Below are 16111 nucleotides of genomic sequence, written 5' to 3' on the forward strand. Positions count from 1 at the left end.
CCTTAACATAGACAAATGTAATGTATTGCGAATACAAAGAAAGAGGGATCCTTTATTGTATGATAGCGAACAAACACTTGTAGCAGTTACTTCTGTAAAATATCTGGAAGTGTGAGTACGGAACAATTTGAAGCGGAATGATCATATAAAATTAATTGTTGGTAAGGCGGGTAACAAGTTGATATTCATTGGGAGAGTCCTTAGAAAATGTAGTCCATCAACAAAGGAGGTGGCTTACAAAACTTCCGTTCGACCTATACTTGAGAATTGCTCATCAGTGTGGGATCCGTACCAGATCGGGTTGATGGAGGAGATAGAGAAGATCCAAAGAAGAGCGGCGCGTTTCGTCACAGGGTTATTTGGTAAGCGTAATAAAGTTACGGAGATGTTTAGCAAGACCAAGTGGCAGACACTGCAAGAGAGGCGCTCTGCATCGCGGTGTAGCTTGCTGTCCAGGTTTCGAGAGGGTGCGTTTCTGGATGAGGTATCGAATGTATTGCTTCCTCCTACTTACATCTCCCGAGGAGATCACGAATGTAAAATTAAAGAGATTCGAGCGCGCACGGAGGCTTTCCGGCAGTCGTTCTTCCCTCGAACCATACGCGACTGGAACAGGAAAGGGAGGTAATGACAGTGGCACGTAAAGTAATACTAGGGCCCGTGTTGCCCGGCAGCCTCGCTCAGCGGCTAAGTCCGCTTCAAGGTCACACGCCTTACACAGCATAAGGAGAATTCACACAGCCTTACAGAAGATACCGTCGTCGTGCAAGACAGACACAATATATAAAACAATTGAAGACGTTGAAATGACAACATCTGCTGCTGACAAGAAGAAGAATACTATAAAATCTGTCGCTGCACACGCACTTCTAGATGGACCCGCTGTCTTCTGTGGATGTAGACTGAATTTTAGTATTGATCTGAATGATACATTTTCGCATGGTAATGGCTGGTTAACTGTTGCTGTTGTACGAGGTGGTACAGGCGTACCCAATGTATCAGGATTGGAAAGTTTTGTAGACAGAGACATTATAGCCTACCGCACATATCATGTTGTTGCGCGCTAGTGGGGGCCGGAAGTTCTGACGTCATGTTGCTTGATAACTGTGTCTAGAGGCAGCAGCATGTTCATTCGACTCGAGGCAGCCGCACGAAGCACACAGCCATGCCTTACCGTCGCAGAAGATACTACAGGAGGCAAAGGATGCCAGTGTATAAAACTGTGGACACTTTCGGTTTTGTACCTAATAATGTTGGTTAACAAGATCTGCTGAGTGGTCCTATAACATTTGTTGGATGCAAGATTAATTTTTCACGTACTACGACCGAAGTTGTTACTGGTAATTCATGGTTAACACTTGCTATAGTACGAGGTAGTGATAAGGCATTACTTGGATTGGAATTGTACTATGACAGAGACATTGTGGCCTATCGTACCTTTTCTATTGGTGGGTGGCTTGCAGAGTATAAATGTAGATGTAGATGTAGATGTAGATGCTAGATGTAGACGCTAGACATACTGGACCTAGACCTGGAGTTACGGTCTTGGGTGCGATTTCGTATGACAGCAGGAGCACTCTCGTCCTCATCCCACGCTCCCTGACTGTAAATTTGTAAGTATTTCTGGTGATTCGACCAGCTGGGCTGCCATTGATTACCAGCACTCTAGGGCGCGTTTTCCAACAAGATAGCGCTCGCCCACATATCGCTGTTTTAACGCGTGGCGATATGTTGCCTTGGTCTGTTCGATTCAATCGAGCACATATGGAACATCATCGGACAACTCCAACTTCATCCACAAACGGCGTTAACCGTCCCTGTGCTGACCGACTAATGCGGCGGCCATGGAACTCCATCGCACAAACTGATACCCGCCACCTGTACAACACGATGCTAGCACGTTTGCAGTGGTCTATCTAGCGCGTACATTGCCTTGTGATATTTCGCAATGTTAACCGTTTAAATGTGTTATCCAGATGAATGTATTCCCGATTTTTTTTTTCAACTTAAACCTTCAGATGGCGGCAGATTGTGAAAGCTGGTAGTGGAGCTGGACCTTCTATTCGCGATTTTTTTTCTCTTATTAATCGTCCATTTAAAAAAGATTGATACAGTGAATATATGAAGCATTCACATGTACGTTACCTCTACACAGAAAATTAATATGAAGAAATGTGTAAACCGCAAATTGCCGCTGTTAATTACAGGATTTGTTAGGGCCGAACAGCGTCGTTACTGGCGTAGAACGATAGGTACATCTTTCTACGGCAGATGAAGTTTAGAAATGCTATTACCTCATGCCCTACATGTAGTGTTAGCCGTTTTTTGTAGTGTTGAGTGTTCCTTGGGATGGTGGTGTTCTGCAGCAAAAATGGGTGTCAGAAAGAAGACTACTTTCCTGTAATTGGACCTAACAATGAAGTAAAACGACATAAAGAACTTTCAAAGAAGTTAAGCTATTATCTATCTCATTTAAATACGATTATATAAAGTAAAACTAAAAATTTCATATGAAAGAGGACAAAAATTCTTGATAACAGTACAATATGTATCGTTAACTGTTTGCTTTACTGTGATTTTTCTTGCAGCGTCTACGATTTGAAAGAAAACAGAACACTTAGTCTATCACATGACAAGTGCCACTTAATTCAAGTTAAAAAGTTATAAATGAAATCATGTTTTTCATCATGTCAGCAGTTGCATGTCATTATTATTAACTTAATGACTTCAAAATGATCATAACTGGCAAAATATGCTAGAGTAATATTAGTTATAAGAATAACGAAAGAAAAATTAAAAAAATATGTACACAGGATACGGCAACAAAGACGGACTAACCAACTCCAAACCTAGTACATATATTGAAGTGTGGTTTCCGCTAAGTTATAGCTGACAATCTGACGAGTTTCCTGATGTGCAGAAGGATTTTTGATGTTCATATCTGTCGAATTATGATAGCATCACTTTTTACTTTTGGCAGAACTATATACAGCTACCTTGTCTGTAGCACTGAAAGGGGCCTCCGAAGAGAACTTCAGTAACATAATATTTGTGGGACTTAATCAAATAATAAAAATGTAATTGCGCCGCAAAACACCGCCTTACTGTACCAAACACACAACTCACGTACGGTTCAGATAACATGCTAGTGAGGCAGTCCAGAATTTCGCAATGTATACTGTGGCAATCGCCCTTTATGGCGAATACTATCAAACTGTTAGAGCAATGGAGCGGTTGTGTGCTGAAAAATATCCTGTTCTTGCCAAATACTCACCACCTGTTCTTCACAAACACTAAAGAGGAAAAGTTTTAAATACGAAGGATAAAATACGCCTACGAAAAATCGGTAACTGATCAGAGAAATGCAGCTATTGTCTTAGCAGGGGTAACACAAAACCCTACATGTCACAAGGAAGCAGCTTGAATGTGTGAGTGAGATCGGCCGCAAATTATTGCGAATACTACAAGGGTCATTCAATAAATAAAGCGACAAACTGGTCTGGGGAAAAACCTCTTAGTAGGGCAAGTTTGGTACTTTTATGGCTTTACGTTGGCGTCACTGGGATGAGCCCTGATCAGATGTATCAAAATTGTTTTGTGTATAAACTCAAAAATACATTTCAATATGGCTAGTCCGCTTGAAACGTCCACATTAGTAGAACAACGTTCTGTTATTCGTTTCTTACTTGCTGAAGGCAAGAACGCATGAATATATAATGCAGAATGTCTAAAGTTTATGGTCAAGGTTGTATGAATCGTGCACCTTTTTAGAAGTGGGTACAGCAGTTCAAAAATAGTCGCGACTCAGTGACTGACGAACAGCGTTCTGGCCAACCAGTTGCAGTTTCAGCTCCCTCACTTGAAAGTCGAATTGATGACATTATTCGCCCAACAGCCGTGTGCCTGTGCAAATGGTAGTTGATAAGCGTCAAGTTAGCACTGGTACCGTTCATGACATTATCTGTAACAAGCTGAAGTACCGCAAAGCGTGTGCAAGATGGGTCCCAAGGAGTTGACGCGGCTGCACAAGGAAACGAGGCTGAGAGTGTGCACACAGCTAAAGGAACGCTATGAAAGAGAAAGTGAGCACTTCCTAAACAAAATTTTAACTTGTGATGAAACTTGAACTCACTATTATGAGTCATAATCAAAAAGACAAAGTAAGGAGTGCAAGCACACCAACTAACATGTCAAGAAAAAATTCAGAACCCAAGCACCAGCAGGAAAAGTCATGTTGACAATGTTTTGGGATGCTGAAGGTCCAGTTTTTTGTGATTATCTCGAAGAGCAGCGTAGAATGAAAAGCTAATACCACTTGGATTTGCATTTAAACAAGGTGAAGCCAGCTATGAGAGAGAGACGTCGTGGATCTCAGAGGAGAGGTGTGATTCTCCAGCAAGCAACGCACGCCCTCGTATTCCTCAACTAACCAGTGAAACCATCGAAAAAATGGGCTGGGAAGTACTGCCTCATCCCCCTTACAGCCCTGATTTGGCACCTAGTGATTCCCATTTGTTTGGTGCACTGAAGAAGGCATTCGGTGGGAAGAGGTTCCAGGACAACGAGGACGCGAGAAAGTGTGGGAAATCGGTTCAAACATCAAAATAAAGAGTTCATTGCAACCGGAATAAAAATACCTTGTAGCTCCTTTGAACAAATGCATAAATGTTCAAGGGGATTATGGTGAAAAGTAGAAAGAACTTTGTAAAAATAAACGCTTTTTTCTCCAGACCAATTTGTCTCCTTAATTATGGAATGACCCTTGTACATTCCAGAGCATTCCAGCCGTTCCACATTTGGCTCCATCAGCAGTTTCATGGCAATGAGTTTTAAAATCGATTACAGCTCTCTGAGTGGTGTCTATGGAAACCGCACTGCGAAGTAATGCTGCGTTCTTTCTTATGAAGCACACTTTGCAAACTACGGACAAATCAATATTCACAATATGCAATACTCTTCAGTTGAAAACCATCGCTAGCTGAGAGAAGTAGGTAGACAACGTCTGTTAACAAGTAGGAGCTTTTCAAGAATCACACTAATGGTTCCTGTTTTATTGATGGGACTCTAAATAGTCACAAGTACACTACCTGATCAAAGGTACACTATGTGATCAAAAGTATCCGGTCTTACAAGTTCGTGGCGCCCTCCATCGGTAATGCTGGAATTCAATACGGTGTTGACCCACCCTTAGCTTTTATGACAGCTTCCACTATCGCATGCATACGTTCAGTCAGGTGCTGGAAGGTTTCTCTGGGAATGGCAGCCCAGTCTTCACAGAATGCTGCACTGAGGAGAGGTATAGATGTCGGTCGGTGAGACCTGGCACGAAGACGGCGTCCCAAAACATCCCAAAGGTGTTCTATACGATTCAGGTCAGGACTCTGTGCAGGCCAGTCCATTACAGGGATGTTATTGTCGTGTAACCACTCCGCCGTGTGTTATGAACCGGTGCTCGATCGTGTCGAAAGATGCAATCGCCATCCCCGAATTGCTCTTTAACACTGGGAAGCAAGACGTTGCTTGAAATACCAATGTAGGGTTGTGCTGTGATAGTGCCACGCAAAACAATGAGGGGTGCAAGCCTCTTCCATGAAAAACACTACCACACCATTACATCACAGCCTCCGAATTTTACTGTTTTCACTACACACGCTGGAAAATGACGTTCACCGGGCATTCGCCATACCCACACCCTGCCATCGGATGGCCACATTGTGTACCGTGATTCGTCGCTCTACACAATCTTTTTCCACTGTTCAATCGTCCAATGTTTACCCTCCTTACACCAAGCGAGGCGTCGTTTGGCATTTACCACCGTGATGTGTGGCTTATAAGCAGCCGCTCGACCATGAAATCCAAGTTTTCTCACCTTCCGCCTTGCTGTCATAGTACTTGCAGTGGATCCCGATGCAGTTTGGAATTTCTGTGTTACGGCCTCGATAGATGTCTGCCTATTACACATTACGACCGTCTTTAACTGTCGGCGGTCTCTGTCAGTCAACAGACGAGATCGGCCTGTAAGCTTTTGTTCTGTACATGTCCCTTCACGTTTCCACTTCACTATCACATCGGACGCAGTGGTCCTAGGGATGTTTAGGAGTGTGGAAATCTCGCGTACAGGCGTATGACACAAGTGATACCCAATCACCTGGCCGCGTTCGAAGTCCTTGCGTTCCACGGAGCGCCCCATTCTGCTCTCTCACAATATCTAATGACTACTGAGGTCACTGATATGGAGTACCTGGCATATCCTTTGCAGTGACACACACACACACACACACACACACACACACACACACACACACACACACATATATATATATATATATATATATATATATATATATATATATATATATTTCTTTGTCTTTGCGAAGGATATTTGAACAGGTTTCAACGAAGTACCGTTTGACCAAATCGAAAAATAGCGACATAACAGCTATATAATGTAGCAGAAATATATATACAGGGTGTAAATTTTAAGTTGACAAACTAGAATAACTCGAAAAATAATTAATCTCCCTGGCAGATTAAAACTGTGTGTCGGAACGAGACTCGAACTCAGGTTCAAATGGCTCAGAGCACTATGGGACTTAACATCTGTGGTCATCAGTCCCCTAGAACTTAGAACTACTTAAACCTAACTAACCTAAGGACATCACACATATCCATGCCCGAGGCAGGATTCGAACCTGCGACCGTAGCGGTCACGCGGTTCCGGACTGAAGCGCCTAGAACCGCACGGCCACACCGGCCGGCTCGAACTCAGGACATTTGCCTTTGGGGGCAAGTGCTCTACCAACTGAGCTACCCAAGCATGACTCAGGCCCTGTCCTCACAGCTTTACTTTCGCCAGTACCTCGTCTCCTACCTTACAAACTTTACAGAAGCTCTCCTGCGAACCGTGCAGGACTAGCACTCCTGAAAGAAAGGCTATTGCGGAGACATGGCCAAGCCACAGCCTGTGGGGTGTTTCCAGAATGAGATTGTCACTCTGCAGCGGAGTGTGCGCTGATATGAAACTTCCTGGCAAAGGTCCCGAGTTCGAGTCTCGGTCCGGCACACAGTTTTAATCTGCCAGGAAGTTTCATATCAGCGCACACTCCGCTGCAGAGTGAAAATCTCATTCTCGAAAAATAATCTTCACACGAAAAAATGTGTAGAATCCTAAGTTGATTATTTTCGAGGGGGACATCTGCTGCTGCTAAAATTAGCCCGCCACCCCAGCCTCCTGGGGTTGGGGCGGGAGGTAGCTTTAAAATTTAAAATGAGAATCCTCATTTTTTATTGCAGAATCAGATTCTACAAAAAAAAATTACGAACCTTTTTTTCTTAAACATTTGTTTTGATTCTTGGTAGTTGGCGCTGTAATTCAAGAAAATACATATTCCCATTTTTGCGTGGAAAATGGTTACCGATAAATAAAAAATACTTATTTACTTCGAAATTTTGATTCGCTAAAACTAAAACTCTCCCTCTCTCCCCATAGGGTGGGGTTTGAGAGAGAGAAATTAGAGATTTATCACCAAATCTTAAACAGGAACACGTTCATCTTTAGTTAGCGAGTGGGTTAGTCTTTTCCTCAGTTAGTCTTTTACTTTGTTTACTCTGTTAATTAATGAGTTCACTCGTTAGTGAGTAGGATGTTTGGTTAGTTAGTTAGCTAGTCAGATGATTTGTTTCACAGCTAAAAGTAGTGTTGGTCTCATGACCACGAAACAAACAAAACTTATTCGAATCTGCGGAAAAAATTAATATTTGGGTCAACATTTGTGGTAATTCTACACTTGTAAAAATTCAAATTTACTTGCGTGCGTCAGTAAATTCGCCACACTGTTAGCTACAGCTTAGTGAAAACTGCACAGCGATATCCAGGATCAGCCACGAAAGTAAAACCACAGTGAAAATCCGATGAACCGTCGTGCAAATGTGTTGCGCGGCATCTCAAAAATATGCTCCTCGATCGCGTCACGTCACACTTTCCAGTTCTGAACTCAGTGCGCAGCTGAACTTGGGCGTGGGGTAGCCGCGCGGTTTGAGGCGTCTTATCATTGTCGACGCGGCTCCCCCCCCTCGTCGGAGGTTCGAGTCCTCCATCGGGCAGGGTGTGTGTGTTGCCCATAGCGTAAGTTAGTTTGAGTTAGATTACGTACTGTGTAAACTTAGGGACCGATGGCCGAAACAGTTTGGTCCCGTAAGATCTTACCACAGATTTACAATATTTTTACGTAAAGTTGCGTAGAACAATAGAGTCTCCCACAAAGTGTGAAGTGCGTGCTGTTATCTGATTTCTTCATGCTGATACGTCCTGTATTTCATGCTGCTCACATAACGTATCTGTCTTGCGTGACAGCAAAGTGCTGCAGGAACATATAAGCAGAAAGTACAGACGTTCGTAATGCAGACGTTCAGGGACGGAAGCGAGTGCCAATCGATGATCTTGTTCAGCGAGTGGATCAGGCGATTCGAGGAAATCGGCTACGAAAGGCATTTCAGAACAAGCGAAGTAGAATGTTGTCATAAGACATTCTCTTTCTTCATGATGATGCTCGGGCGCACGCTGCAACTGCAACAAAGACGCTCCTGCTGCGTTTTCGACGGTCGATCATCCACCGTACAGGCCGGACATGGCTTACTCTAATTTTCAACTCTTTGCTCATATGAACCACTGGCTACGACGACAGCATTTTAGCGCAGACAGCGAGCTGCAGACCTGCTTAGGGAATTGGCGGAAAATATAGGCGGTTGTCTTCTATGACGAAAGTATTGGAAAATTCATACAATCCTACGAAAAATGGTTCAAATGGTTCTGAGCACTATGTGACTTAACATCTGAGATCATCAGTCCCCTAGAACTGAGAACAACTTAAACCTAACTAACCTAAGGACATTACACATCCATGCCCGAGGCAGGATTCGAACCTGCGACCGTAGCAGTCGCGCGGTTCCGGACTGAAGCGCCTAGAACCGCTCGGCCACCGCTGCCGGCTGCTACGAAAAAGTCTAACAATGGGATCACACGGCAATGCGATTTTGTTATTTTTTTATATTTATCCTACGGGAAGTTTAGAAATCAAATATTAGTCCTCCAAAACAGTTCGATGTAACTCTCAAAAAGTTTCGAGAAATTCGGCTTCGAAGTTTTCCGACTGTTTTTTATACGCTGAAGAAAGGTTACTTGCTCTCGACAGACCGTGTGGGTCTGTGGTAGAACGGTCGCTTGTCATGTACGGGTTTTAGGTTCGATTCCTGGCTTACGCAAATTTTTAAACAAAGGTCCATCTACTACTGGAAATCCATGAGGCTTAAATACGAGGGTCGTTCAATAAGCAATAAAACACTTTTTTCTCGACCGGTTTCGGTTGAAAAAATACCGAATATGTGGGGGGTCTTAGTGGAATACTCCTGCTTTAGCCCCAATAGTGCCATAAAGTTCCGTTAGATGACGGCGCTATACGTAGCCTTCGAGTGGAGCCTGTAAAAGAGGTGCGTTTCAAGCAGAGAGCTGTCATTGAGTTTCTTTTGGCGGAAAACCGGAGCAGCTTATATATTCATAAGTGCTTACAGAATATCTACGCAGACGTGGCAGTGAACAAAAGCACAGCGAGTCGTTGGGCGTGGCGTCTTACCCGCAATAACGTCGCGCAATGGTGTCCGATTTCCCACGTGTCGACCGGCCGCACACAACTGTGACTGCTGCGTTTTTGGAACGTGCGGGCACTCGCATTCTACACTACTGGCCATTAAAATTGGTACACCAAGAAGAAATGCAGATGATAAACGGGTATTCATGGGTGCATAGATCCTGAGAAATCAGTACCCAAAACAACCACCTCTGGCCGTAATAACGGCCTTGATACGCTTGGGCATTGAATCAAACAATACATGGATGGCGTGTACAGGTACAACAGCCCGTGCAGCTTCAACACGATACTACAGTTCATCAAGAGTAGTGACTGGCGTATTGTGACGAGCCAGTTGCTCGGCCACCATTGACCAGACGTTTCCAATTGGTGAGAGATCTGGAGAATGTGGTGGCCAGGGCAGCAGTCGGATATTTTCTGTATCCAGAAAGGCCCGTACTGGACGTGCAACATGCGGTCGTGCGTTATCCTGCTGAAATGTATGGTTTCGCAGGGACTGAATGAAGGGTAGTGCCACGGATCGTAACACATCTGAAATGTAACGTCCACTGTTCAAAGTGCCGTTAATGTGAACAAGAGGTGACCGAGACGTGTAACCAGTGGCACCCCTTTCCATCACGTCAGGTGATACGCCAGTATGGCGATGACGAATACACGCTTCCAATGTGCGGTCACCGCAATGTCGCCAAACACGGATGCGACCATCATGATGCTGTAAACAGAACCTGGATTCATCCGAAATAATGACTTTTTGCCATTCGTGCACCCAGCTTCGTCGTTGTGTACACCATCGCAGGCGTTCCTGTCTGTGATACAGGGTCAAGGGTAACCCCAGCAACGGTCTCAGAGCTGATTGTCCATGCTGCTGCAAATGTCGTCGAACTGTTCGTACAGATGGTTGTTGTTTCGCAAACGTCCCCATCTGTTGACTCAGGGATCGTTACGTGGCTGCACGATCCGTTACAGTCATGTGGATAAGATGCCTGTCATCTCGACTGCTAGTGATACGAGGCCGTTGGGATTCAGTTCGGCGTTCCGCATTACCTTCCTGAACCCAGCAATTCCATATTCTGCTAAGAGTCATTGGATATCGACCAACACGAGCAGCAATGTCGCGATACGATAAACAGCAATCACGATAGGCTACAATCCGACCTTTATCAAAGTCGGAAACGTGATGGTACGCATTTCTGCTCCTTACATGAGGCATCACAACAACGTTTCACCAGGCAACGCTGGTCAACTGTTGTTTGTGTATGAGAAATCGGTAGGAAACTTTCCTCATGTCAGCACGTTGTAGGTGTCGCCACCGGCGCCAGCCTTGTGTGAATGCTCTGAAAAGCTAATCATTTGCATTATCACAGCATGTTCTTCCTGTCGGTTAAATGTCGTATCCGTAGCACGTCATCTTCGTGGTGTAGGAATTTTAATGGCCAGTAGTGTATGTACATCACAGATGTTTGACACTTGAAAAGGTCTCTGTAACTACATAGTTTCATTTGCTACTTTCATGAAAAATGCACGTGTGTTTATTTCTAACTAAACATCACACACAAAAATCCAGTTTCCATTACAAACATAAAGTCTTAATTGCTGATCGTTTATAAAATATTGTTTCAGTTAAATAACAACATTACAAATTAATCTATTTTTCATCCTTAATGTATTTTACGCTTCAGAGAAATGTTCATGGAACACGTACCTTCAAAGTCGATTTCCCCGGAAATATTTGACAGTTACATCGAACTGCTTTTGCTGATTGATATTTTAGTTCTGAACTTCACATACCACAAATTGAATACAATACAAATATCTTATTCGATGTGTTCCCCTTGCAAATCGGAGCGGCGACTGTGTAGAGAAGCACCTGTATAGATATAGTGTCTGTTCTTCCGGACTTGTCCCTGCAGTCACACACTCCTCTGTACTCTCGGTGGCTCAGATGGATAGGGCGTCTGCCACGTAAGTAGAAGAATCTGTGTTCAAGTCCCGGTTGGGGCACATATTTTCACCTGTCCCCTAGTATATATATATAAACGCCCGTCAGCAGCTGAAGGTATTAGTATATGATCCTAATTTCGATGTAGAGAAGTGTCTGGAAGCTGATGCTAAATGTTGCAAATAGCACACTTTTTTGTTTTCACTGTGGCTTACATTTATGACCCTCGTATTTATGACTTCTGGATATTTGAGGTAGTGTGTCTTAACTGCCTCATCCTGTGTATCTTAAGGCACTCGTCTAGAGTGGATAAATATTATGCATGGAATACCTAGGAGTCGACATACCATTTAACGTAACAAGGGCTGTAAAGGTATGATAGACTGTAGACCATTTTTATGATGATTGGCTTCATCTCTTTCTTCTTTTTCTTAAATCTGGTACCTTTTTGACAGATCTGATGTGGGACAGACGCCGTATTTCGAACCAGTTTTGGTCGCTGGACAGTCTAGTGTGAATAGAAGTGCTGTAAAACAAATGTACATAAACAAAAAATGAAGGGAACGGTAAAGCTTGGTGGTAAGTAATCAGGTTCATTTGCCCTTCTGATATATGTTAGTCACAAATAAGTGATATTAAGCACATGACTTATGAACGCAGGGCCGAATATGAGTAAAATGACTCCTCTGTAGTAAGTCATTCCTACAAAGGAAGAAGTTTCAGGAATTTCTGGGAAGTTTTTTTTTTTTATTCGCGAAGTTCATTAATACATGACAATAGCCTATACAGTCGTAGGTTAAACAGGGTAATGTAATGCAGATGGGACCTGCACAGCCCGGAGAGAACCAGTTATTTCCACGAAACAAAATCTCGTACGAATCTTCATAGAGAGGCGATGAGGCCGCCTGCAGTTTCCGAGAAGAGACGGCCGGTCCTCTGCGGCAAGTGGCGCCAATTCCAGGGGTGATTCAGCCGGCGGCGGCGCCACTCCGGAAATGACTCCCTCCCAGAAGAACTCCTCTTCTGTTTTTCTTACAAACAGTCAGTGACCGACTCAGCACTCAGCTTCTGTAAGACATCACTTTGAAGATTCTTCTTCTTCCCTTACAATCTCTGTAGGGCCACAGGTAGACCCTTCATGGATTGCGTTTCCTTCTTATCTTCCCAGAAACTCTTCATCGTTTCTATTCTTATCTCCCGCTCTTCTTCCGAGATCTTGAATATCCCCTTCTCTTGTTAGTTCCAATCGCGGCACTGTACCCTTTTTCTGTATCTGATCTGTCTTCAGTTTCTGGCGTATTGATCAGTATGTACTTGTTTCTCAAGTTTTCCTCCACTGCTGCCTTGATCCCCAATTCCTACAAATTCTTCCTGAGTTCAACAAGCACCTGGTTCCCGTCTTTGCCCTCCCTGTTGTTCTACACACTATCTCTGTCATTCTATCCACGTTCATCCTGATAACGCGTACATGTTCCGCAAACCTTACCCCCTTCAGTTCACCTGTTACTATCATCAGGCTCCGATACATTTCTTCTGTAGGTCTCAACGCCTCATAAAGGCCAAGTTTTTCCCCCAAATACTTTTATTTCTTCTTCTTCTTCTAGTTGTTCTGCATCGTTTCTTCCTCACCGTTGCCTTGTAGTGTCTAATCTTTTCCTCTGTAGACACACTCTTTTTGTTGAATATACAGGATGACAGTTATTGAACTATATGAAATAAAATCGACATAACTTCTGAACGTTTGCGTTAGGACGTTCAAACTTCACGGTTGGCCGCGGGGCATGATGGGAATTAGTATGCCCACGCATGGTTTGCTTTAGCTACGCAGCCCGCTTTCTATGGGATGGGTTCGTCAATAAGCAAAATTGGCGTGTTTGGGGGACTAAGAATCCGCATTTCGCAACGACATGTCTCTTCACCCTCAACGTGTGACTGTGTGGTGTGCATGTCCAGTCAAGGAATAATCGGTGTGATATTCCGTGATGGCACGGTGACTACCGAACGGTGCGTTAAGGTCTTGAAAGATGATTTCATCCCCATTATCCAAAGTGAACCTGGTTTCGACATGCAAGACGGAGCTCTACCCCATCGAAGCCGGATAGTGTTTGGTGTCGTGGAGGAGAGCACTTTGGGGATCGCATTCTGACTCTGGGGTACGTGCCCAGAGGAAACTGATGTGGGCCTCGACTGGCCGCTATATTCTCCTGATCTGAAAACATGCGACTCCTTTTTGTGGGGCTGTATTAAAGACAAGGTGTACAGCAATAGCCCCAAAACCATTGCTGAGATGAAAACAACAATTTAGGAGGCCATGAACAGCAGCGATGTTCCGACACTTTTGCGAGTCATGCAGGATTTCGCTATTTGTCTGCGGCACATCATCGCCAATGATGGCAGGCATATCGAACAAGTCATAACCTAAATCCGAATATCTGTAATGGCGTTTACACGTTGAATAAAATGTTTGCACGCCGCAGTTTGAAACAAATTTACGTTTTTTTTTCATAGAGTACAATACACACTTTATTTTGTCATACAGGTCCTCTCTCTTATTTCCTCACCAATCCTCTTCTTCCAGCTATATATTCGCCAGGTATTTGAAGTCCGTCCACCTTTCGCAATGTACCTTCTGGTATTTTCCAATTCCCAGTGCTACTGCACTTCCTTGTCTTGTCGTAGACGATCCTGAGTCTTAACCTCTTTTGCTATCTTGCTTAGTTTGCACAGTTGTACCTTTATTCAGTGTGGCTATGTCGTCCGCAAAGGCTAGCTGCGTCTTTCGTATTCTCATTTTCTCGTTTATTGTTCTCCACCGAACGCTTCATGAAGAGCTTTGTTGAATGAAAGTGGTAACAGTCCGTCTCCCTATTTGACACCGGTGTTTGTCTCAAACTCTTCCGATAATATCCTCTGAATTTCACTCTTGTCTTCGTGTGTATTGGAATCTCCGTCATTAGTTTTTGTGTAGTCCCTTCGAATACACTGTTCTTTCCGTGCAAACGAAACAAAAAGTGATCGGCTGGAGGGGAAGTGGGGAAAGGGTTTTGAGGGTGGACATTATGCTAGTAAATTAGATACACACTTCCATATGTTGTACAGTAGATTGTACTGGTGTGTGTTACCAACACGTTGCTGATCTAGCAGTTGCCTCGCCGGAGTTTTCCCCTGTCAAATCTTTTACATTCTCCGCTCGGGGACTGTGTATTGTGATGTCCTTACTTTGGTATCATCATTACTGGCACGAAAGGTGTCTGATACACGCTGTCGTATCGTCTTTTCACTATTGAGATGGCTTCACAGAAACGAATCGACAGGCAATAAGTTGAGATAATTGCTTCTATTACCAATCGAAACGATCTGCTTGGTGTCTTCGTCTTTCCTAAGACCAAATTGATTTTTCATATAACAGATCCACATTCTTTATCATACTTCTGTACAATATTCTTTTCAGGAACTTGGAAGACGGAGTCTTTAAGCTGATTGTACGACTGTTGTCGCATATAGGGTGTTGTTGTTGTTGAAGTCCTCAGTCCAGAGACTGGTTTGATGCAGCTCTCCGTGGTACTCCTATCCTGTGCAAGCTTCTTCATCTCCTAGTAACAACTGCAACTTACATCCTTCTGATTCTGCTCAGTGTATTCATTCCTTGGTCTCGCTCTACGATTTTTACCCTCCAAGCTTCCCTCCAATATTAAGTGGTGATCCCTTGATGCCTCAGAACATGTCCTACCAACCGATCCTTTCTTCTAGTCAAGTTGTGCCACAAATTCGTCTTCTCCCCAATTCTATTCAGTACCTCCTCATTAGTTGCGTGATCTATCCATCTAATCCTCAGCATTCTTTTGTAACACCACATTTCGAAAGCTTCTATTCTCTTACTGTCTAAACTGTTTATCGTCTGTGTTTCATTTTAGATACCTCGTGCAACAATGTTACTTGATACAATACAGAACACCGAAAGTTGTATTTTGACGCTTGCTATACCGTGAAATGTGTATCGTAACACGTTAAAGTGTGGTTCCGAATACTTCATATAAGGGGCCCCATGTATGTCCTATCACACAGGATTTCAAAAAGCCCGACCTGCGGACACATTAATTCGGATCACACTGTATACAAGTTCAGTATGCTTGTGGTAATGTAACAGGTACGGCAACGAACACAATCCAACACAAGTGCCTCGGCGACAGAAATATCAAAAGCTACTTAACGACCAGACGCCGGGATGCTCACCATAAGGTCCAATCTGTATCATGATCGGCAGATAAACGCTCAGGTGCAAACGGCTGCCCGACGTGGCTGCCACGGCACGACAACGCCTATTCCAGTATCGCTCCTTCAGACCTTGCTCAGCCGATATCAGCAATGCTACGCCCTACCCAGCACACTACAATGGGCCTCCACATTGTCTGCAGACGTAAACTCCCCTCTACTCACGCTGTGCGAGCCTCTATATCGGCGTTTTCGGCAGTTCACGGCCTTCTCAACTCGGCAAATCTCCAGGCCAAGATCAGGAAACGGCATTAGA

At 43.9% G+C, this 16111-nt stretch overlaps 1 non-coding gene across 1 annotated transcript; it reads right to left on the reverse strand.

Annotated features, from left to right (window-relative positions):
• Positions 1 to 6671: 6671 nt before the first annotated feature.
• Positions 6672 to 6817, reverse strand: Trnaw-cca. The gene is made up of 2 exons: positions 6781 to 6817; positions 6672 to 6706 (listed from the first exon to the last, which is right to left on the reverse strand). It is a non-coding gene; the product is annotated as a tRNA-Trp (tRNA).
• Between the last annotated feature and the right edge of the window lie 9294 nt (positions 6818 to 16111).

The sequence above is a fragment of the Schistocerca piceifrons genome, chromosome 2 (genome assembly GCF_021461385.2).
Source record: "Schistocerca piceifrons isolate TAMUIC-IGC-003096 chromosome 2, iqSchPice1.1, whole genome shotgun sequence".
Taxonomy (NCBI): domain Eukaryota; kingdom Metazoa; phylum Arthropoda; class Insecta; order Orthoptera; family Acrididae; genus Schistocerca; species Schistocerca piceifrons.